Genomic DNA, 25,147 nt, shown 5'->3' with positions numbered 1-25,147 from the left:
GCTGGGAGGAAGCAGCTGAGCGAGGATGGGGTAAGAGAAAAGGGGAGAGGACTTTTTGAATTTCTGGCCTGTCTCTCTCTCCCTGTTTGTTTGAGGATGCAGGAAAACTTATGGTGTCTGACCCTAAATATAGAGTGAGCTGTTTATCCACTGCCCTCCCCATGAAAACCCACATGCCGATCCTGCATGGACTGGGTTGGAGACGTGCGATAATTTACATGTAGGATTTATTTCAGGGATTCAGCTGCCTTTAGAGTGATCGTGAAAGCCAGCCTAAAACTCAGGGCCCTGGGGACTGTTCTATCCAGACACTCTGCTTTTGGAGAAAAGAGGGAAAAGAGTCATGAGGGCTATGAGTGGGGGAGGAGTGAAGGAGGACCACAGCAGAGCCCAGGTCCAGGTGCTGCTCTGTGGGACCCCTGGAGGTGGCCTGCATGTCCACCAGCCCCTCAGTCCATCTCGCGTCCTCTGCAGGGGGCTGCCTCCTGGCAGTGGTGAACCTGGGTGTGCACCCAGGAGATTAGCAGAGCTGCCAGTCCCAGTGGCCACCACTAAGGCAAGGACCAACAAATCCAGTATGGCGGGGGGCTAGGGAAGTGGTGTGGAAGTCAGGGTGCTCTACAAAAATATTTAATCTACATGGAGATAAAATTAACTGCTGCACCCCTGAAACCACAAAAGGCAGTCATAAAACAAGATCAGGTGGAATGAACAAGTATGGAGAAGTAAAAGTGGAACCTCACAATGAAGAGATGCCAAAGGCAGACTACCCTACGCGGAGTCACAGACGACTCTCCCAGAGCCCACCAGAAAGATTTCCAAAGAGCTGGGAGTCCAGTAACATACAGGCCCAGGGAGGAGCCATCAGATACCCATCGGGGGGGCCAGGAAGAGTGGAGGACAGGGCAGAGGCGAAAACAGAAGCCACCCTGCTTTCCCAGGTGGAGGGCAGCATAAGACCTTCAATTCAAGGGCCCCCTGGACCCCGAGAGGGAGAATCTTAAACCCACACCTAGACTTGGCATCCGTGAATTTCAGCACACCACGGACAAAGGACGAAGAGAAGCTGGGTTGTCGTGAAAGGCCGAGGGGAGGCAAAGCTAGAAAGGACTGCAGACCCAGTGAGGAATTTCAAAGGAAGGCAGCAGCAAGCAAGGTGGGAGCAGCAGACTGGGGAAGACGGAGACAAGGGTGCAGGGGGCCAGGGGTCCACGGTCCCTGGGGAGGAGATGGTGTGGACAGGTGAGAGCTTCGTGGAAGACTGAGGCGCCCAGGCCTGCTGCGGCCAGGGGAAGACTGCTCCGAGACAGGACTGCCCCACTGCCCCAGGTCCTCCCACACTCGAGACCACTCAGAGGGGCCGGGGAGCTCGCGGGGGTGCGATGCCGAGCACCCAGAGCCATCATTTAAAGGATCTGCACCCTCTAAATTTCAGCACCCCAAAAGGATAAGAAGTCACCACACAGAAGTATGGCCCTGCTTCCAGTTTTCATGATGAGATGGCCAGTGTCTGACTTCATGCAAGTTCTTGACATTTCTTCTCTGAACCGCCGGGATAAATGCTTTCCATGCAAAGGTGAGATACTTCAGGATCAAATAAAGCATTCACGTAAAAATTCTAGGCATCCCCAAAGGGTCCCACAGATAGCCACAGTGTGCGTTATGACAAGAGAATGTCTGGGACGCACCGGCCCCCTGTGACCTACGAGGGAAGGTGCTGCACCCCAGGGTCAGCACAGCTCCCTGATGCACAGCCCAGCGTTTGGCTTGGGAGGCCCCTCAACAGGCTTGGACACTGTCCTGCAAACTGATAGCTCTCAGCAGAACTCTGCTCCCCCGCCTGCTGCCCAGCTGCACAAGCCCCCCATCCTGTAGAGCATGGCCCGGGCGCAGATCATCGGAGGCCAAGGCTGCGTTTCAACCCAAACCAAGTCTTGAAAGGGAAACACCCAGGATGGTCTCAGCCCAACCCCTCTCCTTTGCCTAGGGAGGAGATGGGGTGAGGCAGGGGGTGTGGCAGGGAAGGGCGCACCACAGCCCAAGATGCCCAGGGGCTCACGCTGGGACACCTGCACATAGGACGGTTGGCACCTCTGCAGGACAACTGTCACCAACCAGATCATGGATCACTCCCCACAGCCAACATTTTGCACATGCAATTTTGAATCCTGAAGGATAGTTGCCATGGTCGCCCTGAGTGTGTGAGCCCATGAGGAAGCTGGGACTCCCTGTGCTGAGCCACCCAGATGGGGGCCCTCCCAAGGAAAAAGGGCCTCAGTCGTTGGTTCACCATGAAGAAAAGTGACCAGGTACTTGTGCATTCATTGGGGGTGGCCTTACTTAATCCATGCCATGAGCCTGTGAAACCTCAAGAGGCCCATCACAGAGGAGCCAGCCACTGGCATCCCCTCAGAACCTGCGTGATGACCAGCATGGGTGGGGACACCATGGGCCCCAGCAGCCACAGACATGGGCTGTGTCATTGACTCGGTACACATCTTGCCTACGGGAACCTGGACATCCAGCCCTGCATCATTTTCCATCACTCGACTGTCCGTCCAGCTTTGCTTCACTGCAGAAGTCAGGTGAGTGGACATCCTGGCAAAAGCCTAGAGAAACGTTTTCCCCTGGGGCAGGAGAGGATGTGAAAAGGTCCAAGTCTCCTTCTCCAGACTGCGACCACCTGCAACGGGTGCGAGCTGTGTGTGTTCTTATAAAGTGCCCACAGGACCCCAGCCAGAGCATGTCCCCCTCAGTGGGCTGTGAGGACATCACATCTATTCCCAAGCAGCCAGTGCTGTCAACTGTCCTCATTATTATCTATAAGTTCCAACCCATAAAACTGGCCAGATGCCCTAGATGCAGACCATCGTCAGACACCCTGGTGGACACAGTCCATCTGCCCTGGGCCTGGACTGTGCTGTCACTTGAGGGACATTTTGATAACCTGCACCAAAATGAAACTCTTCCAAGTAATTAATCAAGATTCGTGATGGGCCCTTCAAGTAAACACACACACACACACACATTCATGTACATGTTCTTCCACACACATACATATGTTCACATGTGTGTACATGTGTTCGTGCCCTGTTAGGTATGTGCATGTTCTCATGCATGCTGACTTACATGTGCTCTCACACATACACTAACATACTCACACATATACCTACCCATGCTCACACATACATGTGTTCACTCATAAACACAAGTGCATACTCTCACACACACATATTCACACCTAAATGTGCACATACGCTACATACACATGCTCATACATGTACTCACACATAAACACATACATGTACTCTCATGTGAGGAGGAAGCAATAGTGATCTTCACCCCCTATCTGGGGCACCTCAAAACTTCTGCCTCAGAAGCGATTTGGCGTTCTCGCAGCTCATGTTTAATGATGCTTCACAGATTTCTGGGTCCTCCTCAGCCTACCTGTTGATGCCCACCAGGCTCTTACTGGTTGTAAAGACAGAGATGAAATCTTGGCATGACACATCCGAAATAGCCAAAGTTTTTCAAAAATTGCCCAACCGGTTCCATCTGAGTGACACCAGCAGAGTTTACCATGGGATGAGTTGGGATGCCCTCTCCACAGGAAGAGGGGCACTGGCTGCATGCTAGCTGGCATGCCAGGCACAGGGCTGATAGCATCATAAGACCATCGAGAAACAGAAACAGTGCCCAATCACATGCAGACGTGACCCCTGGAGAGATACGCAGCCCCTGAACACCTGGAAACTCCACCTTCCCCTGGACACTCAGGCCCATGCCCGCCAGGACGAAAGTGTGACCAGTGGCTGACAGGAGAGAGGACCTCCACTTGCAGAGAGCCAATGGTCACTTATAAAGAAGGCAAGACCATGCTTACCAAAGGAGGAGAGTACACCAGGCAGAGGAGAAGCTAAGAGCAAGGTAGAGACAGCGGAGGGGCATCGAGCCCACCGTTGGACTGGAGGTGGCAGGTGACGAGGCAGGGAGTGTCCAACTTGGCCTTGAAGGCTAGCCACTTGGTGCCTGGCAAGGGTGACATACGAACATGTTGTATTTTGTAGGAGATCACATAGAGATTGCGTGAAAAGTGTATGAAGCCCAATGGGGATCCGGTCTTCCAGGTGAAGCAGATGAGGACCTGAGTTAAGATGATAGCAAGGGAGGAGTACGGGGCTGGGGAGAGAGAGGGGGAGACTGAGGCCACCGGGGTGACCCGAGTTTGAGGTGGGGACCATGGTGAGGGGCGTGGGGCTCTCCTGGTGCTGACTCTAGGAGAGGAGCCGGGATGCCCCACCCTAAGTCCAGAGCCCCTACCTTCTGGTCTGTGTCGTTGCCAGACTGTAGAGCACTGTGCTGTTTCGGAAGCAGAACTCGTTGGTGGCTTTGAGTTTGTGCTCATGACGGAAAGCTCTGAGCCGCCACACAGAAGTGTCGTCCCAGGCCAGTCTGGGCTGACTCGCGGGTGTGAGCTGGCTCGGCAGTGCTGTCCTTCTCTGGAGGAGCAGGGGTGTCCCTGATTCCAGCCGGCGGCCCTGAAGCTTCTCCTGAGGGCTGGCTAACTGACTCAGGATGCGCTGCAGAGAGGCGGCCACCATGAATTGCTCTGGCCCTTGTGAGTTTGGGTCACCACTACGTCATCAGATACAGACTGTGACTCCTGTCAGTCTATTGAGGAGTGGAATCAGGAGATCCTTGTCACTAGAAAGCACCCCCAACGCCTGCACGTAGGTCGTCTCCATAGGACTTGCTCTTCCAGGAGAGCACGGTCTACGACACTGGAGCGTCAGCGAGGCCTCACCTCAGAACCAAGGGCGGCCCAGGGGTGGCGTGGAAGTGGGGCAGCTGCGGAAAGGGGGAAGCTGCCTTCCTGCTGCTCACCCAGCGGGAGCTTGGTGGTCGGGCACTGGGCCACCGTGGCGGGACCCTCTCCTACACACGGTGCCGAGGGAGTGGTCAGTTCTCACTGGGGTCCTCTGTGAATATGGGCAGCCGAGCCCTGGGATGTGGGACAGGAAGGGCTCAAATCAAGTGAAGGCGCTGGACCTCGTGCCCAGGAAGCAGGCACGTCTCAGCTTCCCACAGCTCCTCGTGCTCCTGTTCTCTGATCCTGTGCCCCGGGGGTTCCAGGCAGCGCGCACGCGCGCGCGCACACACACACACACACACATACACACACACATACACACACACCCCAGAGCACGGCAAAGGCGCCCAAGGATGTGGAGAGAAGATGGTGACAGAGGCCAGGGCAGTGCACGGCCAGGCTGCTCAGGAGCCTCTGGACACTTAGAGAAGAGACCCACTGGACGGCTGAGACTTGAGAGTGAATGAGGAGGAGCCCCACCACCGGGCACCAGGTGGCCTCCACTGATCCAGAGTCCTGGGCTTCACTTCTCACCCCTGAGCCTGCGTTACCAGTGGCAAATTGGGAAGAAAGGGGATCTTGACTCTAAACAAACACAGAAATCGTGTAGCTGCCAGAAACATGGAAAACCACTGGTATCAACCTTTTTTCCCTAAACAATTGAAACGCATCGTACAAACAAAAGAAGATGATTCAAATCAGTGAAGAGCATCTGTACCTGAGAGACTCAGGCAGAAGGGAGAGCGGCCTGGCCCCCGCGGACGCGTCCATCTTTCCTTCTCGGTGGGCTTCCGCACTGCCATGAGACTGCAGGGCTTGCTGGGCGGTCTTCCCAGGCCTGGCCAGCTCCTGGGCTCTCCCTCACAGGAGAAGGCGTTCCCAGGACCTCCTAGCGTGCAGGTGGTGGCACCGCTTTCCTCACATGCTGCCCCATCCTCGAAGTCCCACTCGGCTAACTTTCCTGGAAGAAATGTCGTTTATGTTGATAGTAAGCACACTGAGGAGCCCGGAGCAGGTGCTGAGCAGCGAGAGCATCAGACAGGGACTTTCAGGGTCAGGCCATGCGGGTAAAAGACAGCAAGTGGCACGGGAACGTGAGATGAAGCTAGTTGGTCTTGGCTGTGCTCCTGCCCCAAGAGGACACAGGGAAGCCATCAGAGAAACAGGCAGAGATAACTCACAGAGAGCCGGGCCACAGCAGAGGGCACAGAAACCAGGCTTAACTCAGACGAAGGCGGCCGTGGTGTTTATAAGGTGCCATGTCCAAGGCCCTGTCCCTGAGGATGGCCTTTCTTAGGGTAAGCACCAGCAGAGAGCTGGCTGAGCCTTGCTGGCACGAGGAACAGCTCCAGGAGGCCATCGCAGACCCCCACCCTTGAGAGGGGAGAAAGCCCCTTACCCCAAATGAATTTGTATGGTGTGGGTCAAAGACGCTGGAGACACCGATCTTCTCTGAGCCAGAGAGGAACAGAATGAGACGTGGGACCAAAGATGTCACAGAGCAAGAGACCATAGCAGGGCTGACAGGGAGGAGGAGAGATCCTTGAGTCCGGACCAAGTGACACAGCAAACCTCGGCGTGTCTCACCAGAGGCTTCCTGGCAGATGAGGGACTTCAAAGTACTTGAAGATGTTGATGCAACAAAGTGAAAAATCATAAGGTCATTTCTTCAGGAGCTAGAAGGCCATCTGATAAAAACTCCATCTCCAACATCTACTCTTGATTTTAAAAACTATTAATAAAAGACCTGAGATAAGGCTGGGGGAGGCAGATGTGGGGCAGGCATGGCTTCACAGACCTCCCAGGGAGTTTGGAAAGGGTCCGTAGGACAAATGGGAATCATCAGGGCTACAGTGGGATTGGGGATCATGTATGTACCGTCTCTCTGAGGAAACTACCCCAAATCCACCCAAAGGCCAGCACCTATAATACACGGGAAGCCCAAGAAGCATTCCCATAAAGTCATTTTCATGGCTGATTAACAACATTCTGGAAGTATTAGGCAATACAGTGACATGAGAAAGACATACGTATAAAATTTGGAAAAGCAAAGTAAAACTACTACTGTGCAAATGACGTTACTGACTACCTCACCTACTCGCAAATGATTGGGGAGTCAGGAAGGGGAATGGGTACAGAACAGCATTTTGTCAAATATATGTGCCCAGAATGTGGGCACACAGGGTGAGAGGACAGCACTTCTGGGAGGCAGATTCTGAAAGGAGAAAGCCAGAGTGAACTGGGGGAAACCAAACTGAATGAAGGTCTTGGTATGACTTCCGATTTTGAATGTAGATAAATATAGAAACAACAGACCTATAAATGGGTTTGTACATGTGTATGTCTCTACAGAGATACAGAGATGAAAGAGATAGAGATGTCAAAAGTCCCACTTTGAAGGGACTCCTACTGGTCAAGTCTGTGGCTATTTGAGCTTCACAATAGTGAAGGATCATAATGTAGCATCTCTCCCCAGTGAAATAGGATCATGTGAGTCCCTTCTCGTGGATATCTGGAGCAGGGTCCCCCTCGTGTTCACATATCAACCTTGCTGCTTGGCCACTCATGCTTGTGTTAAAATGGTTTCTGTCCTTCCTCTTCTCCCTCTTGTCCCCGCTGACTGCGGGAGAAGCAAGCTAAACATTCTTATTGTCCTAAGCAGAGCTGTCTGTCCATCAGCTCACTGCCCACAGGAATAAAGAACTCTGGACCTGAAAACTGGAGCAACAGCTTTCTTTCAAGGACATAAGTTGAACATTAATTGTGTCTTTTGATGACAACACTTGGAAAACAACCCTTGTATTCCCTTTTCAAAGCTCTCTGTTTCCCCAGCAGTTAAATCACAGCCTCAGAGACCAGAGTCCACTGCATCTCAAATGTGCAAGCACACCAATAAAACTTCTTTATCCTTTTTCTCAAAATCTTGTCCTCATGATTGAATTTGTCACCAAGAACAAGGAGAGTTTTTGGGATGAAATCAGTGAATGAACAACAGTTTGAAGAGGAAGAGAATATTTACATGATTTCAGAGTATCTTCTCCTAGACCCCTTTCCAATTGCAGGAGAAAGAGCGCCACTTTGTAATGGAGAGGGCAGAAAGCCACTACCCCAGGAGGCCCCCAGGGGCCAATGTGAGCATCACCATTTATACTGGGGCAAATTAACCTGGCATCATTCCCATGCTCTTCCTCCGGATGGGGATAACCGGAATTAGCAGAAGCACACACCAAACCACCTCCAACAAAGGACATTAGTGAAATCAATCACTCATCATCTTCAAAACCACCAAAGTCATAAAAGACAGAAATTTCTCCAGACCAAAGAGACTAGTGTGTGATTTGAGGACAGATCGTTTTGCTGCAAAGGATGTCATGAGAGTGACTGAAAGTGAGGATCAGACGGCAGAGACATATCGGTGTTAACTCCGTGACTCGGGTTGTTGTATTTAGGTGCACTTAGAGAATGTCCATTTTTGTAGAAAATACATTCTAAAACATTCAAGGTCATGATTCAGGAAAAAAAGTTGCACTTGCAACTTGTTTGCATTTTTATTTCAAAAAGTAGACAATGCTCGTAAAATTTTTAAAAACATTTACCATGTACAAAAACCGATTTAAAAGATTTGATGGGGGCTGGGGAGATAGCTCAGTTGGTAGAGTGCCTGCCTTGCAAACACAAGGACCTGGGTTCAATCCCTAGCACCGCGCAAAAAAAGCTTACTAAAAGATTTGATGGAAGAAATGTTTCCATTTATTAAGGTAATAAAAAAGAGATAAACTTAAAGGAAATGTGCATTATCTAAAAGAAGAAAACAGACTACTAACACAAAAGCAGACTTTGTTGTTATACATCTTCTGAATTTTTATCAGTAGCATTTATTTTTATGAAAAAAATGAATGAGTAAAATAAACACTGTGTATTGGAGAAAGCATTATCTGGAAATGAATTAGATCCTGGAAAGGGATTCCTTATCTTCAAGTCTCTTCTTTCTTGCTTCTTGGCTCTTCCCGCAGGCTCGGGCACCTCCGGCCTCTGTTGCTCTGTCTTCCCCTGCTTCTCCATCTCCTTTACCCCGTTCTGTTTCTGCTTCCATTCCCCGGGCCAGCCCACCTAGTCCCCCTGCCACGAGGTCCCACATACAACGGTATGGAGGGTAACCAGCCCAACCATCAGTGGCATGTTCCAGTAAGGAGCATGACCTCTTAGCCCCTTTCAGATCTGAGTCAAGGCTTACATTGAAATGTAAATGGAGGAAGCCAGAATGCTCAGTGGGTTACCAGTCTCAAATCCAAGGAAAAAGTGTCCACCTTAAATTCCTCCTGGGCTGCAACTCAGAACACTTTTTCTCTCCCTTTCACCTCTTCTACTTCTCATTTTCTCATGCTATAATTAATGACCATTATCATTTTTCTTCTAGGACTTTTGTTTTTCTTAAATGCTGTATTTTTGAGCTCACAATTTTGATCCTACATACCTAGGTTAATGATTTTTGATCAGTTCTTTTTATCCAACTCTAGAGTTATTTTTGAACATCTGTTACATTGCAATGGAGATAAGCATTACAAGGCCTTTGCTTTTGTGTTAAATATAAGCGCACATAAAAATTAAAATTTTAAAAATGGATCAAAATATTTTTAATTCACGTGATTTAAAAAGGTTCATTTTAAATTGGGTAAACTAATAGAAGTAAAATGTTCTTAAAATTAACTCACAAGTCTCTAGGTGGTCAAACTGATAAAATGTTGATGTTTATAAAATGTCTAACATCAATTTTTCTAGGACTTTTCTTCAACAGGAAAGAGACGGCAAATACTGTTTACACTTGTCTGATATCTTGTTTTTTTACAATAAGATGAGTGAATTAGAGTTGACATGTATGGGATTACTGAAATGTGTTTGTTAGGGACATCTGATTAATTTACAAAGTTATTCCATGGGGTAACATACTTAAACATTATTCTTTGTAAACTTGTATCTAATAGTAAACCGAACCAGTGTCTCAGCAGCTCCCTTCTCTGGTTCCTGCCCACCTTACAGTAACTTTGGAACTTAACATTGCACACATATAAAGATTGCTGATATAACTCTTTAGATCCGTATTTCCATCAGAGAACAGAGCTAAAAGCCCCGCCTCACCTGAGATAAGGCTCTGCCTCACAACCCTGCTGCACATTAGAATGGCTCCAAAGTAAGCCAGACTTTAACTCATTTAAAGTTGTGTTCAAAAGTTTGATGTTTGTTGTAAAGATTACTGTGATCTCAAACAGGGGATATAATGAATAACTCAGCCAAAATTCAAGATAGCTATTGCACAAACTGAATGTTTTACTGTTGGTGATTCCATTTTGTATTTTCCTTGTAAACTCTAATTGTTGCCTGGTCAATATTTTGCAGAAGTACTGCTTCAAGAGCAAATACCGTAAATTAACTTGGAATAGTAAGCCATCACCTATAGGACAAATAATGTAAACCCCAATTAGATAAAAGGGGGTAAATAACTGTAAAGTCATAGACATTGAAGTTAAAGCCCAGGACTCTTGCTTTATGACTGGTGAGACTGACTTGCTTGATGGTTAAGATCAAACTTAGAGATTGAGATTAAATACAGACATCAAGAAAAGGCCATATTTGGGTCTTGCTCTCAAAGTCAGCCTGAACCCAGGGAACAAGAGGACTTCTCTAAGGAGGTTTGCAACTCTGGGTCACACAACCTCCTGATCAAGGAGATTGATGAGGCCACTAGAAGAAAAGCCACTCAGTGCACCTGCTGCAGAGGAGGGTCAAGGAAAAAGGGAGACATCCCTGGTGCTTTCAAGGGAAACCACCTCATCGAGGAGACCCTGCCTAACCAATGGCACTAATGGAGCTAAGAAGCTGCTCTTAAGTTCTCTATGAGTGACCCCTGTGGGAACTCAGCTGACTCTTTAACAGACAGGAACAGGTCACTTTGACCAACACCTAGCAAAACAGTTAAAACCAAAATATAGCCATTCTTGGGCATTTAAAAGAAATAATACTTAAATGTAATTTAAGATGTACACTTGTGTTAGCCCACTAGAATAAAGACTCAAAGCTACAAAAGAGAGATTCTTAGGCAAATGTGCCTGATAACTATCAAGAGAGACTGCCAGAGTCAGAAGTTTTGGTCAGTTTAAGGCCTGCAGACACAAATAGGCTTAATCTATGGTTGCTAGTAACAGAATATAGAGATCTCTACTAAATGTTGTGTTTACATTCCTGATAACCTGGACAATGTTAAAGTTCCCAAATAAAGGCCTTGTCCTCTCCAGCCTTTGCTAGGCCTTGTTATGGGAACAACTTCTCAGTTCTTCCACCCCCTGGTGAGGAATTATTGACTTCTGTCATCTGTATGATATGCATTGGCATGTTCCAGATTCTGAAACATTTATGTTGTATCAATCTCATTTCAGTACTCATGTCTTTTTGTTCTTCTCTCATAGAAGCACCCATCCCCGATGCCTTTACAACCTGCTCTTCCCCAACCAGACTTCTATCATGGACCCCTTGATTAACCCGATTCCTAAAAAGGGAACTCCAAACTGCTTGCCCCACACTGCCCCTTTCCAGCTCGAAGAAGCCAGATTGGTCATCACCCCCTTTCCCTACAGCAGTGAAGGAGTTTCTAGAATTAGAGGGCGAATGAAGCCAGAATTGGGGACAGTTAGTGTAGAAATAGGAGATCAGTCAAATCGAGGAAATGAAGTCCATGAAAACCATCTGCCTTTGGAAGTCTGGAAGGAGAATGGACTTTTTACATCTCACCTGCAAAACCAGCCCCAGTCACTTAGGCAGGAAGGGGAGAGAAGGCTTCGGAAAGAACTGGAGAGCAAACGATTTTCTTATAAAAACAGAAACGGGGGAATGTAATACAAAGCTGCTCTTTCCGGTGCAGCCATTTCCCCGCCTCCCAACCACTTGTCAATCTGTGAACATCCTAGCTAGCTATGGGTTCATCGGTCAGCTTGCAAGTATCCTTCTCCTTTATTGGTCCCCTGTTAGCCCGGCGGGATTCCACTGCTTCACGGTAGATACCCCACCATCTTTCCTCATGCTTCTCTCTCTCCTACTCACTTTATCCTCCTCGCTTTTCCACTCTCTCTAGCGCGCGCCCTTTCTCGTTCCCTTTCTTTTCCTCTCATTTCCTCTCTTACCCTGCAGGGAGACACTTTGCTTAGTAAACTCCCTTATGTGATTTCCCGTGTCCGGCGTGGTTTTCGTGGGATCCCTTACATTGGTGCCACGACTCGGGATGGGATCTTCCACCGTCTCTTAAGTGAGTGGAGCCCCATCTGAGCCCCAGTGCCCCTGGACACAGCCCCACCTTCCATTCACCCGGATGCTCAACTTTTTGCATGCAACTGGTGACTTCAGATTGGTGAGTTCCCTTAGACAGGTCCCCACTCTAGACCACTTAAACACACCTCTGCTGACCTGAGAAGCAACCGTCGAGTGTCCAGGGCTCTCGAGGCAGCTGGAGGGGTGGGGGTACCCCCAGCCACAACTTTTATAGTTACGGCTGGCTTCTTAGTCGGTCTTATCTGCCGGGTGGATTCCTGGTTTTATGGTGGAGATTCTCTCTCAGGGTTGAGGGTCATCTCGCGCTCTTGCACTCGCACTTGCAAACCCTGATATAGGGTCCTCAACCCTACTCCACTTTTGCCTGGCACACATTGGTGCTTGTGTGATGACGCAATGTGCTGCCCCTCATCTCCAGTCGACTACTCTGGCCTTGGGACTCCCTGGCCACAGACTCGGCTGTATGGGTCTCCACCATGGGATCTGGGTCCTCCATTCCAGCAGATTCAACCCTGGGAACCCTTCGCCTGACCCCTGGCTTAAAGCCATCAAAATTCCTTTGTGTAATGGCACACAGCTTCCGTGAGCAAGCGGGCAGATGGAAAGGGATTCCTTTTTCCCGTGTCCGGCATGGTTTTTGTGGGATCTTGTACAGATCCCACTCATAATCTGATAAAGAAAAAGGAACTTATAAAAGTTGTTAATCAACAAGTTTAATCTCTGTAAAATTAAAAAACAAAAAAAACATTGTGCAGAAACGGACCGTTAAATCCAGCGTCCTTGAACACGGTGAACACCTTGTAACTCAGCACTCTTGAGGCTGAAGCACAAGGCCATTCATGATTCACCTCCTACCAGCCCAGGAATGGACCACTCTCCTCTAGAAACCTCCATGTGGCTTTGGGAGATCCCCACAAAGCTATGCAGTACCAGCTCATGCAGGGCCTTCTGATCTTCCTGTAGAGACCGGAAATCCCTCACAAGCTGGGAAAGTCAGTCTGCCCACCACCAATGCAATTCTCTGGTGCTCTGCACAATGTAAACACGTGACTGTGATTGTGAGCATTTCATTTTCTTTTTTCTCTCTTGATCCAAACTAAGACCCAGACTGTTAATAGTTCCTTGCCAACAAGGAACCCAGTTTTTCACATATGTTCTATAGAAGATGGGAGGGAAGAAGGTAAAACAGTAGTAATTTATCACTCCTAATGTTTAAGAGGAGAACTGAAAAATTTAAACCATCAGCCCCAGGAGTTGAAGCAGGCTGGCTCCACATTTCCAAAGACAATTGGACATTCATTTCTGCAAGGTCGCAGGTGGGCAGCCACAGCTTCTGTGTATGTTTCATTACTTTACCTCTACCAATCACATACAGATAGTCAGATTTCACTCTTGAAGGGAAAAACAAAGAATCGCGTGTGCTCCCATAATGCTAGGTTTGACTTTGAACGTGCAAAAGTGTAAAGCAAGGAGGCACCAGCAGAGGCAAGCAAGGCAGAAAGAGCAGAAGCCAGAGTCCATCCTCCCTGGGGCGCGGGACGGGAAGAGAAGCCGTTCCATAACAAAGGAAGCCAAAGAATCTCACTCAGGGAAGCTGTGATTACTCCCAAGGGTGTGGGCATAAAGCCTGGCACTGCAGTCTGTGCACAGCTTCCTGGGCAGTGCTGAGCCGGAGCACCTGCCCCCGCTGCACTGCACGGCGGAGGACGTTCTGTCCACTCCTCGGGAAGAATTCTCGTCTCCCCCGGGATTTGCCACCGGCAAAGACCAAAATGGGACTCTGCCCTGAGGGCTCCCCAAGCTCCTCTGTCGTCCTCGTCCTCTCCTCTCACCTCAGCTGGAGAGTCCAGTCTCCCAGTCATTTGTGGGACACCAGCTCTTGTGCCTGTCACTGGAAGAATAAGTGGAATAAAGATCCTGCCCTTCAAATGTAAAAACACGTGGAGCTGGCAGCCGGCTCTCACCATCAGAGACAACCGTGGCCAACAGGCAGGGCCTGCGGCCTCCAGAGAGGACTGTGGCGAGCCATGGAGCCCAGGCCAGGAGAGACAGGGGTGTTCTGCCTTGGGGCCAAGGCACTTCCCAGTCCTGAAGTGACCACCTTCAGCCCAGTAGAAATCTGCTTTAGTTGAATAGTTATTACTTTTCACCAAGAAGCCATAACAATTCTGGCCTCACGGTCTGTCCATTGTGACCATGTCCATTGTGTCCATTGTGACCATGTGAAATATGGCCGAGACCAGCAATTTTATTACATCAAAAATCACAATACAAAAATTATTTGACATTAGGATCAAATCTACACACATGACGGACACTAAATACCTACCCATTCTCTGCCTCCCTCTTCTTTCCCCCTCCCCACCCTCTTTTCCTTCCTTCTCTCTCCTTTCCTTCCCTTCTCGTCCATTCAATTCAGCTTTTTAAAATACCAGGACTGCCTAAAAACAAGTTGACTTCACGACTCACAGACGTTGCTCTCCGTGATTTGAGCATCCTGGTGGAGACTAATCGGGAGCGTTCTGAAGCCATCTCTAAGGATTCCTGCGTGCTTTGTGAGTAGAGGAAAGAGGAAGTTAAAGTTGGTTGATGTTGACTAAGGAATGCACTGCATTAGCTATTCTGGGTTTCTTATTCTTCCAGATGAATTTCATAATGGCTGGCTCTATTTCTGTAAGGTATGTCATTGGGATTTTAATTGAAATTGCATTGAATCTGTATAGCACTTTTGGTAGTATGGCCATTTTAGAAAACTTGGAATGGAACCACCATTTGACCCAGCTATCCCACTCCTCAGCCTATACCCAAAGGACTTAAAATCAGCATACTACAGAGGTACAGCCACATCAATGTTCATAGCTGCTCAATTCACAATAGCCAGAGTGTGGAACCAACCTAGATGCCCTTTAATTGATGAATGGATAAAGAAACTGTGGTATATATATATAATGAAATATTACTCAGCCATAAAGAATGGTAAAATTATGGCATTTGCAGGCAAATGGATGAAATTGGAGAATATCATGCTAAGTGAGATAAGCCAATCTCAAAAAACCAAAGGACGATGATCTCGCTGATAAGCGGATGATGACACATAATGAGGGGTGGGAGGGATTAGCGTTAGGGTTAGAGTTAGGGTTAGGGAGGGGGGCAAGAATGGAGAAAGGAAGGACTGTATAGAGGGAAAAGAGGGGTGGGAGGGGTGGGGGGAAGGGAAAAATAACAGAATGAATCAAACAGCATTGTTCTATGTAAATTTATGATTACACAAATGGTATGCCTTTATGCCATGTACAAACAGAGAAACAACATGTATCCCATTTGTTTACAATAAAAAAGGGGGGGGGGATGCACTGCATAAACAGAAGCTTAAGACCTTTTCTTAAAACGCAAGCCTTCTGAAGCGACATTCCCTGGTTACTGGATCTGGAGAGACAAGACCTTCTCAGGAATGCCTGATACACCTGATGCGACAGGACATAAACAGTGCTAGTTTATAAAAAGAGTAACAAGGTTTAGCCCCTAAGTTCCTTTTCTTTATCACAATTCATCTCTTTAATACCTGGGTCATTTCTTTCTTCAATAATGACAAAATTTCTGAACAAAACTAAAGCAATTTTACTGAAAACCCATCTGCCCTGAGACCCATCATTGTTTGTCCTAGGCAACTTTTTCAAAAGACCTGACAAGAGCAACCTAGCGGAGGAAAGGTTTACCTGGGCTCTCGGTTTCAGAGGCCTCAGTCCACAGACGGCCGCCCCTGCTGCTCTGGGCCTGGGTGAGGCAGAGCATCATGGGCAAAGGGTCCGTGCAGGAGGCACTCAGGTCATGGCTCAAGGAAGCAGAGACAGTGCAGCTCATCAGGGACAAGCAAAGCCCCAAAGGCACGTCCCCAATGACCCACCTCCTCCAGCCCACCTGCCTACAGGGCCCACCCAGTCAATCCATTCAAGTGAATGGACCCACCAACCAGGTCACACCTCTCATAATCTGATCATCTCACCTCTGAAAATCCTTGCACGAGCTTCTGGGGACACCTCTTACCTAAACCGCAACACTCGGCGTCCCAGTGGCCACTCAGCCTTGCTCACTGTGACCAGCAAGGCCAGCCCAGCCTTCACCCAGGTGCCATCACTCAGCACCACCAAGTCTCAGGACATGCGTGGCAAAGGGAATAAATGCAGCTCTGGGGACAGTGGACGTGCCTCGTTGGTCTTCCTCTGACTGGAGTCCGGCTCATTTTCCCACGCCACAGCACGTGAGCCGAGCTGTCCCCAGCTTTGCTCTCGGGACTTCGTGAAGTCCTCTAACGGATAGCCCTTCAGTTCCACTCTCCAACTCACCCGCACTGTATTTCAGACCCTCGGCCACAATGTTCTTAGACGCCTGGATCCTGGAACTGAAGGAAAACTGGAGGGGAGGGTTTTTAAACAGAAGCAGGGTGCTAACATTAGGTAGCGGGGTGTGGATGAAATCAACACATGGTCGCTAGTCGGAGATATTCTGTGCACCGGGACAAATTCTCCTCCCCGTGTGCGACTGGACGTTACCATGAAGCTAACGCAGACTTCGCACTCCACAGGCTCCTGCTAACACAGCCCCAGGTGAGGTTCTGCCAGCCCCTGAGGGCAGCTTTGCCGTGAGCACTTCCTGCAGCCTGGGTCCAAGCCCTTTCCAGCCCTTCTGAAGCTGCCCCAGGACTTGAGTCCTCACGGAATCGGCCGGCTCTGGACTGCTCGCACCTCGGCCGCACACGTGCCACATGAACCCAGGCCTGAAACCTGAACCTTCACTGGCTTTGCCTACGGAGCAGCTCTGAGGCATTAGGACTCCGCAGACAATCCAAGGCGTGGGGTGCCCGGAGGGGCCATCTTGCACACAGGCCCACAGCCACCCTGGACCCCTGCCAGGGGCCCTGCTGTGACCCTGCCCCACTTCCCTCCCTCCCACTCCCCACATTGTCTCCTGGAGCAGCGAGGCAGACACCTCAGGAGCTCACCTTCCACCCTGAGCTGAGTCCCCATCTCAGGAGTCCCCATGGTGGTCCAGACACCAGGATGCCTGAAGCTCCTCCCCTTTAGAGCAACGGTGGCCTAAAGAGGAGACTTGACCCTGGGGGGTGAAGCAGGCATAAAGCCAGGCTTGACCCTCTGTCCCTCGGCTTCGCGGTTGGTCCCACCCAGTCCGAGAAACACCTGCCAGTGTCAGCACGCTACAGTTGACGGAGGAAATAGAGCAGGGCAGAAATCAAAACCACAGCCACGGCACAGGCAGACCTGGGAAAGACAAGAGGCCCCTGCTCTTCCTGGGAAAGCGTGTGGAATGCGTCTGGGTTTTTCTCCTGCGCAGGGTGTATGCAGACATATTTATAGAAAATAGAGCACCTGTCTTAAGGGTTTCTAGTCACTGATAAAGAACATCAAACACATGATTAAAACAGCCTGTAGGATGCAGATGTAAACGGGGCCTATGTCCACTAAAAGGCACTTACCAGCACGTTCACAGCTGCCGTATTTGAGATGACCCCAGAGTTGAAACCCCTGATGTCCATCAATTGCAGAAAATGGTAAGTACATTGTGGAAGAGAAATGCGGAGGAGAACCACTTACGCTCAGAAAGAGCGAGCCTTGGCAAGGCCCAGACCAGCGCCTCCAACCTGAGGGGGTCTGGCCCCATGCCTGTGGGTTCAGACGCAGGCAGAGGACAGACTGTGGCCCGGTTACCTCTGCGGACTGCTCTGCCGCAGCAGGGAACGAGGAAGCCCTGTTGAGTGCTAGAATGTTCTGTGTCTTCCAAGGGTGTGTGTTATGTTAGAATCCATTCCACTGTTCCCCTAAGACTTGCCTGGGCTGTTCACCTCAGAACAAGAGCTTGCTGCTTGGGATTGAACTCAGAGGCTCTAAGCCACTGAGCCACATCCCCAGCCTTTATATCTAGCCACATCCCAGCCCATTTTTTATCTTATTTTGAAACAGGGTCTCACAAAGTTGTTTAAGGCCTCGCTAAGTTGCTGAGGCTGGCTTTGAACTTGTGATCCTCTGGCTCAGGCCCCTGAACCACTGGGATTATAGGCATGAGCCACCAAACCCAGCAAGAACAGGAACTTTACAAATAAGGAAAATACTGATGTGTAAATAAAATCCAAATCATTAGTTAAGAATCAACTTTTGTTGCAGACATAGAGATTCTGCCATGGTACAGGCGATGAATGACCAGAGTGTGCCGTTATTTCTCTTTAAAAAGGGGAAGCCTGGCAGACACGACCTTCGCCAGGTGAGCATCACCAAAGACAGGGCCAACAGCATCACGTGCCTTCTGATGCAATGTCCCCAGAGGGACAGTGTCACCTATGTAGTGCCCTCGACCAAAATATTGAACCAGAAGCTGATCACTGGAGACAGCGGATGCACCCGAAGGGGGACATTCTGAAAGACAGCTGGGCTGGATGCTGCCAACGTCGGTGCCATGGGCTCTATGTGAGCACAAGATACGACAGCTGAACTCCACTGCTGAGTCTTGACTGGATCCTACTTTGAGGAAATAAGCAGGTGGCTGTTGGGGACATTGCATTTGTCCTCACACTCGAGGGCAGCGCTACCTCAGTGCTCAGTGACCTGGGTGTGGCTGTGGGGCTGCCTCCAGGTTGAGACCAGCAGGTGACATAGGCCCCGCAGGAGCTTACGTTGGCGTGAAAAGGCTTGCGGAGAGCAGGGCAGGAGAGCCTGAGGCAGGGCGTGGCGGGGGAGTGCCGTGGTGGGGAGGCCGGGAGGGTCCCTGAGCACAGGCCGCGGCTCGCACAGATCGGCCCCACCGGCACCAAGGGCAGGACCACGGGGGCACCGTTACCTGCTGGCCCAGGTGTGGGGTGGAGGGGACGGGATGTATCTCTGCTTCTCTCTCGGCCAGACCATTCCTAACTGAAAATCCAGCCCTAAGGGCAGCCTGCCCCACAGACGCCGGGGCTGGCTCGGCCACCTGCCTGTCAGGCTCAGAGCAGATTTTCTTCCACGAGTGAGACCCGCAGCAGCTGGACGTGAATGTTCCTTCTGATCTCTAGCCACCCATCGGTGGAACTGCTGTGGTCACTGAAAAGGGAGGCTCGGTACCTCAAGCTGCTCCTCTTACAAAACCTTCCCCACTTCCTTCAACAAGGAGTTGCTCGGTGCCCTCCACGAGCTGACCCAGCCCTGGTGGGGAACACAGGCACGACCAGGCGGCCAGTGACACACCCGGTGTGGCCCGCCCTCCAGAGTTTACGTTCTCATTGACAAAAGTAAGAATCACTAAACATATAAAATGTGTAACAGCGGTGAAACCCAGAGTTATTGCAGTTCTGCTAGAATTCAAGAGAATGCTAATTAAAATTTTCATGGATATCCCCACCCCCCCAAAAAATTAGCATTTCTATTTGTAAACAATATGCATTTTAATAACATGATCTTTGTCTGTCATTACTTAAATCCCCCAGTGTTTATTTTACAGCAAAATCACAAACCTCTGCCTATTTATTATATCTGAGATGGGCAGAATACACACACTCATCACCCCAACATCCACTGTAACCGGAGAGTGGGAGAAGAAAACCAGTCCCACAGACCCCAAAGTCCTCTGCAGGTATGACTGCCCCACATGGGCGACTGTTCGGATTTCAAATGTTCTACCCATGATTTTGAGGAACACACTTGTATTTGTATGTGCCTCAAATTTGAGTTTTCCAGGCGTGATGTCCTTGACAGCTCAAACTGACTAAGAAGATGGCGGCAGGTTTGGACAAACTGTCCTTTGATGGAGTTTAAATTTGTTATCCCTTCTAGATGTGGTGGTCCACACCTATAATCCCAGCAACTCAGGAGGCTGAGGCACCAGGATCATGAATTCAAAGCCGCCTCAGCAACTTAGCAAGGCCCTAAACAACTTAGTGAGGCCCTGTCTCAAAATAAAAATAAAATAAAATAATAAAAAGGGTCGGGGGTATGGCTCAGGGTTAAGTAACCCTGAGTTCAATCCCTGGTAAAAACAACAAAAGCATTGTTATCACTTCTTTGACCCAAGTGCCATATCTAAGACTTTACCAACATAAAAATGCATACAGATAATCAAAAAGAACTATGTGCTACTGATTGTAGCAGCTAAAGTCACAATGGCTAAACTATGGAACCAATCTAGATGCCCTTCAACAGGTGAATGCATAAAGAAAATGTGGTACATACACACAGTGGGGTATTACTCAGCATTAAAGAAGAATGAAATTATGGCATTTGCAGGTTAATGGATAGAACTGAAGAATATCATGCTAAGTGAAATAAGCCAATCCCAAAAAACCAAAGAAAGGCCTAATGTTTTCTCTGATAGGCGGATGCTGATCCACAGTGGGGGAGGGGAGGGAAGAAGGAAGGAACTTTGGATTGTGCAGAGGGGAGTGAGGGGAGGGGAGGGGTGGGGCAGTGGGGTGGGAAGGTCAGCAGAATGAGAAGGACATCACTACCCTGTGTCACACTACTGGTGTGACTGGCACCCTGTGCAGCCCGAGGAATGAGCAGCTGTGTGCAGCGTGTGAAAGTGCATTCCGCTGCCGAGTAGAAGCGATTAGAACATTTTTTAAGAATTCAAGAAAAGAGAGTAGAACTTGTTAGGACTCCAAGTAAAAGGAAAATCTGCTTTAAAGAAAGAGCTATGCGAGCGCTTATTAGGAAAGACTGGAATCTTGGACACTATTCAATGGAGGGCCAGGAAGTCGACGGCAGACATGGCAGTGGCTGCCACACAGACAAAGGGGACACAGAAGGAAGACCTGTGCTGCTGCCGAGGCCGGGACAGAGCTAAGCGCTGAGCCCCGCGCAGGAGAGTGTGGGGACCCCGTGTCCCCAGACTGCAGCGCAGGACGCGGCCGGCTGGACGACCCGGGACCCTGGAGACCTGCGGGGCGGGAGGGGCCGAGGGACACGACCCTTCCCACCCCGCACCCACCGGGTCCTGCCTCGGGTGTGACAGCGCCACCCCACTCGGCCCGGGTCTGCGGCACTCGCGGGAGGTGGCCTGACACTGCCACTGCCGGGGACAGTCCCGCCCCGCAGGAGGGGGCGGAGGGGTGCGCCTGCCCCAGGCCAAGGCTCCCTGCGACAGCCCCTCTCCTGTCCTTGCCCCTCCTCTGGAGGTCACTTGCTACACGGAGGCTGGGGCGCAACAGGCGGATCCCTTCTTCACACGAAGTGGAAGCCAGGACACTGGGCCAGAGGAGAGACGCCCACCAATGCTGGCGGTCTTTGCGATACAGACGCTCTCCTTGGCTTGAATCAGTCAGGGGCAGGGGCAGGAGCAGATCTAGATCACCTTCCATCCTGCACCCCAGTTCTCTTCCCCAAACTCGCCTCTCTCCACCTTATTGGGCCCCGGAGGGCAATGGCCTTTCTTCTGTGCTGTGGAAGAAACTAGCCCAGAACTAAAACCACGTCTGGCAGCAGCTCTTCACCACCAAACTTCAGCACTTCCTCCAAGAATCATGCCTTCTTAAACATGCATGACTATAAATCACCCATTTCTATAGATTAAGAAAAGAATACAAGTAACAACAAATGTTGGCAAGGATGTGGAGAAAAGAGAATTCTCAGACATTGCTGGTGGGACTGCAAATTGGTGCAACCACTTTGGAAAGCAGTATGAATATTCCTCAGAAACCAAGGACTGTTGCCATCATTTGACCCAGCTATCCAACTCCTTGGCCTATATCCAAAGGATTTCAAATTAGCATACTACAGTGATGCAGCCACATCAGTGATTATAGCAGCTCAAGTCACAATAGCTAAGCTACAGAACCAACCTAGTGCCCTTCAACAGATGAATGGGTAAAGAAAATGTGGCGCATGTACATAAAGGAGTATTACTCAGCCATAAAGAAGAGCGACTTTGTGACATTTGCCAGTAAATGAATGGATCTGGAGAATATTATGCTAAATGAAATAAGCCAGTCTTAAAAAACCAAAGGCAAATGTTTTTGCTGATATATGGAAGTTAAACCACAATAAAGTAGGGGAGGGAAGAAGAGAAGTTCAGTGGATTAGATAAAGGGGAATGAAAGGAAGGGAAGGGGGATAGGAATAGGAAAGACAGCAGAATAAAACTAACATAATTTTCCAAGGTACCCTTGAAAATACTTCAGTGAACTCACCATCGTGCCACCCACAAGAACAGGGTCCTAATTAGAATAAGTCATACCCCATACTTGCGTAATTTCATCAAAATGGGTTCTACTGTCATGTATGACTAAGAAGAACCAACAAAATAAAATTTAAAAAAATAGATGTTAAGAACGAGTGTGGCGGGGAGGATGTCTCAGACTGCTCCGTAAGTGACTGCTCCGTAGACGATTCACAGCTGGTCGACTGACAAGGCCCGGCACTTAGGAAATGCCAAGGAGGTGTTTATAAATGAAGAACCATAGTCTGGAGTTTACGGGGCGGGGAGGACAAGAGTGCTGTTAAAATGCAGATTCCCTGTTGAATCATAATATTGGGTGGGTGGATCAGGAGAGCGAGGCTGTGTATCCCAAGCACGTAGCGATTCTAGAGTATTCTGAAGACTGAACATCACCGATTGGATGAAGATTGGTCCTGTGAACCAGCAAATCACGTAAGGCAGGATGCACCGTGAGGCGCAGGTGCGTGGTATGGATGCCAGCTCTGTGCTCTGCAGATGCTCAGAAGCAGCGTGGTCAGCTGGGAAGAAGGACAGGCTGAGGGTGGGCACAGGATCATCACCTACCAACCAATGAAGGTCCAGTGGCTTCATCTTCAAACAGGGCTGGCGCGGCCCACTTTTCCGAATGGTTTTGAGTTTTGAGACGACAGCGTGATGTCCACAGCAGGTGGTGGACCAAGGCCGCACTGCTGCACAGTCCAGGGCCCAGGAGGCACGGCGAGGAAGCGAGTGGGCCAGCAGAGGACCCCCGGCCCGGGGCCACCTTGCTCGCAGGTGGTCTGTCTGTCGGCTAGCCTCAGTGTTTTTCCTATTTATTTGGCACACTGAGGAAGCTGGGTGTGGGGCACCTACTCCTGGGCACCTGGATTTTTAGGCGACCGTGGGGACCCCCAGGGAAGTAGGCAAGTGCTGAACTGTACTCACCTCTTTTTCTTTGGTTTCTAATGTTTAGTTTTTAAGGTATATTTAAGCAGAGAGCTTTCTTTTTTGAAATTCATTTTCGTGCCTAAGATTTTCAGTTAGTTGGGATATAATTATTATGCTTATTAAGAATGCTCAATGAAACACCAAAGAAAGAAAAGCATTTTTATATCATATAAAAATAGTCAGTCTGATCAATTCTATTAAAAACATGAATCTTTTGGAAAGATCAACCCAGCTGATTTTAGAGGATCTCTAGATGTAGGTCAGTTAACAAACTTTGTGTCAATCTTTAACGAGCTGTTGAGAGACGCAGAATGAAGTTTGCATACCTCACCCCGGTGCCTGAATGTCCCAAAGCCACTCACTAGTAAAGCAGGAAAGCTGCGGATCCGTGTCACTCTGAATCAGAGGGGCAGCTATTATAAGAAACCCTGTGTTTATTTCAGTCATTGACTCATCGACAACAGAACAGCTACCCGTAGAGGTGTCACTTTGGTTCAAGAAATCCCGGGAATGCAAACTATGACTAGGTCCTGCCCAAGCCTCCCGGAGCCCTTCCAGACAAGGCCCCCTTCCTGTGACTTCAAACACTGCAGGCCAGGAGTTCTGGAAACTGGGCTGTAGAGCATCTTAGCCAATTTCATCCCAAGTAGAAGCTACCTATGTTAAAAACGCTGGCGATGTCAGTTTACCGTAATGTTGGCAACTGACGACACTTCATGTCCAAAGGCCAGGAAGGCTAAAAGCAACGGTGTTAAAACTTGAAGATAAAAAAATACAGGACAATGAGTGTGGGGTGGGGAGAGTGGAGGTGGACTTCCGAGAACCCCGGGGGCTGAGAGAGCAGGCTTCCGCCGAGAAGAGGTATCTTTCAGGGAGTGGGGTTTGAGATTACGTCGTAGTGCAGAGTGACAACTGGGCCATCCTGTGATTAGACTAAAGTCCCTAAGTAAATAATAATGCTTTGAAAAGAGAGTAGTAAGAAAGGAGTGTGAAGAGAATGGAAAATCAGAAGTCTCTTCCCACGCTGTGGGATCCTTAAACACAACTAGTGCTTTCATCGCAGATCTTCCCCTACAGTCTTCAACACATCCGTCATCTTCATGGAAACCTGGACATTGTGACATACTCTGAAGTCTAAGTTCAAAGCACTGAAGAAAACTATAAACAAAACAAGACAAAAACTGGCTGGCATTTTGGATTTGCACACCAAATTTCTCTATGTTATAAAGTCAAACCCTCCGGAAGTTTAATGGTGCGTGCGAGGTTGTCCACAGTACCCTCTGAACTCATGCTGGACACAGCGCCAGCTGGGAGCTGGCCGAGGGCCCCCTCCAGCCGCGACTTTACAGGCACATGCACTCGTGTGTGCATATATCAAATAACTTCAGTGGACATCCAAAGAAATAATTGCCAAATCTAGGATGACAACCTTCATCTCCCTTTTTTCCCAGTTAAATTAACTAGGATGGACCTATTAAGGTCAGAAAGGAAACCAAATCATCCATGTGCATGCACAATGACCACCGATGCGCCTACCGTCATCTTCACGAGGAATCTTCTGAGAGAAACTGTTAGGACGTGCACCAAAACACCACAACAGAAACATCAGCACAGGGGAACACCTGAGGGGCACGCCTGCAGACCATGTCCGGGGCTACCCGCCCAGGCCCGGATTGGTGGCAGGTGAGGGCATGAGAAGGGTTTTTGTCCTGAGGTTCAGAGTCCCCATCACACTCCTCTCCTGCAGCTCCCATGCTGAAGTTGTTTAAGATTTCATGTCAAATCAAACTGCAGGCGGGCAGTCTTGAAATCAAGTCAAGCAAATCAAGGGCTACCACT

The sequence above is a fragment of the Sciurus vulgaris genome (assembly GCF_902686455.1).
Source record: "Sciurus vulgaris genome assembly, chromosome: 7".
Classification (NCBI taxonomy): domain Eukaryota; kingdom Metazoa; phylum Chordata; class Mammalia; order Rodentia; family Sciuridae; genus Sciurus; species Sciurus vulgaris.
The sequence above is the reverse complement of the archived record's forward strand: the minus strand, read 5'-3'. Positions refer to the sequence as shown.